Source organism: Artemia franciscana, chromosome 12, assembly GCF_032884065.1.
Source record: "Artemia franciscana chromosome 12, ASM3288406v1, whole genome shotgun sequence".
NCBI classification, from domain to species: Eukaryota; Metazoa; Arthropoda; class Branchiopoda; order Anostraca; family Artemiidae; genus Artemia; species Artemia franciscana.
The window spans coordinates 31,522,140-31,524,273 of NC_088874.1; positions in this window are offsets into that span (position 1 = coordinate 31,522,140).

Genomic DNA, 2,134 nt, shown 5'->3' on the forward strand with positions numbered 1-2,134 from the left:
AACAAAAGTTTTTCAAAGAAAAGCAAAGAACATAAAAACTCTTGCTTTAAAAGCAAGAATTTGAACATAAACTTATCAAACCAAGCAAAGAAAAGCAATGATAAATGATTAAACATAAACTCAAATAATCTACCATGCGTTAAACTACTGCAAATCAGCATCAATAAATAAATGTAACCCAAAATGAACAGAAATTACAATAAATAACCCAGTCAAACTCAAAACTAGAAGAAAATATTACGAGTATTTTATTGACAAAAATACAAATGGATGTGCTTTTTGAGTTTAATATACATGTGCTGATATTAGTTCTAACGTCTGGAAAATTTTTCTTATCAAAAAAGCTTAAAATGTTGTTTTTTCAGTAAAGTGCAAATCACGTTCTGGCTTTGAAAGGGCGTAGGTTTTGTGAGTCCTACTTATGTTAATTTCTGCTCGTTTTTAGTTCGATTCGGTTATTTATTGTAACTTCTGTGTGTTTTTGTTTTCATGCATTTATTGATTCTCATTTGTGGTAGTTTTACGCATGATAGATTGTTTGATTCTGTGTTTGCTCATTTTTAGTTTAACAGAGGTCTTAACTTTTTTTGAAAAACTCTGTGGAAAATGTTTTTTTTTAAATTGATCTGGGTAAGTATTTAGGATTGTCGGCAGGATAGCAACCATTTCAGAAAACATGATAAGATGATTTCTGCTACTTCATTTATATCACGACCTGTTCCAAACTCAAGTGCAACCGAGCGTAACAGTGGACTTCATTCATAATTTCTTCTGCTTTATTTCAGCATTTCAGTTAGGGTATCAGAAATATTACTTTATTGAAGGCTGGTAAAACAGATATTGGTCAGTAAGACTTGGAGTCACCAGAGGGTAAGACAGTTTTTAAGCTGAAAATACCCAGGTAATCTTTCAAGCATCTGGGATTTTTTGGCTTGTCCAAGTAAGATTATACAGACTTAAGAGGGCAGTATGGAAAGCCTCTGGGGACTCAAAAATCCATTTAATGTAAATACCATCATATCCTGGGGAAAACTTAATATTAAGGGAATTGAGTGCTGCATTGAATTCATCTTGTGAAAATGGTTCCATCAAGGCCCTTTTATGTATAGACGTAAGAGGCAGGCTACAAAAAGGAGGTTAATTAAAACGAGAATCAGAGCAGTCATTTTTATAAATATCAGAAAAAATATTTGCAAACTTTCATATACATCTAAGCACGGCCGTATCCAGGTAGAAGGGGCTACCAGATCTACAACCCCCCATCTCTCCCCTTCAATAAAAGTCCGACTTAAAAAGTGACAAAAACACGTGTAGACAAATTTTCCTTATGATTTGTAACGTTTTTTTGTAAAACACCCCCGAGCATAATGACCCCTCCCCCTAATCGAAATCCTAGATACGGCCTTGCATCTAAGGGCAGGTCCTATCGTCTCTTTATTGAATATTTTAGAATATCAATTTGCGTAACGTCAAATGACTTAGTGTTGGCAATCTGAAGATTGGTCAATATCTTACCTGCTAAGGTTTTTATAAGTTTTCAAAGGACAAGTGTTTTGCCCACCCGGCCCTGGCACGAGGCAGGTGTCTATATATGGATTCTCATTGTTACTTGTCTTCTAACCGCAAACAATTTCAGTCTTTTCTTGACGTCATGAAGTCTGATGTCATAATCACAGGTTCGATACAGCCACCCTGGGAAAAATACGAATTCTTTCTCAAAGTTGTCACCTACTTAGATCTATTATGTGGCCCTTGGGCTGCCTTTTGGTCCGTCAATTTAAGCTACGCGAGAGTTGCTGTTATCATCTGTGTTGGGAAAACTTAGAAAACATATGGCCTGCTAGTCAGGGAGAAAGGTCGTTTTGACAAACAAACACTTGCTATAATTTATAATTCAATGTTTGCACCTCACATATTTTTCATTGTTCCATTTCTGAAGTTTTTGAGTAAAAGTGATAAAAAGTGTATCCGCGTTTACTTTTTCCGGTTTTGTAAATACTTTCTTGGAATTCCACTATGGTTCAAAAATAGGTATATTATACGAAATTTCCGAATATTTAATGTTTCTGTTAAAATGGATCAACAATACGACCGATTTCTTAGACGATATAGAGAAAAAAAAATTCTCCTTAAT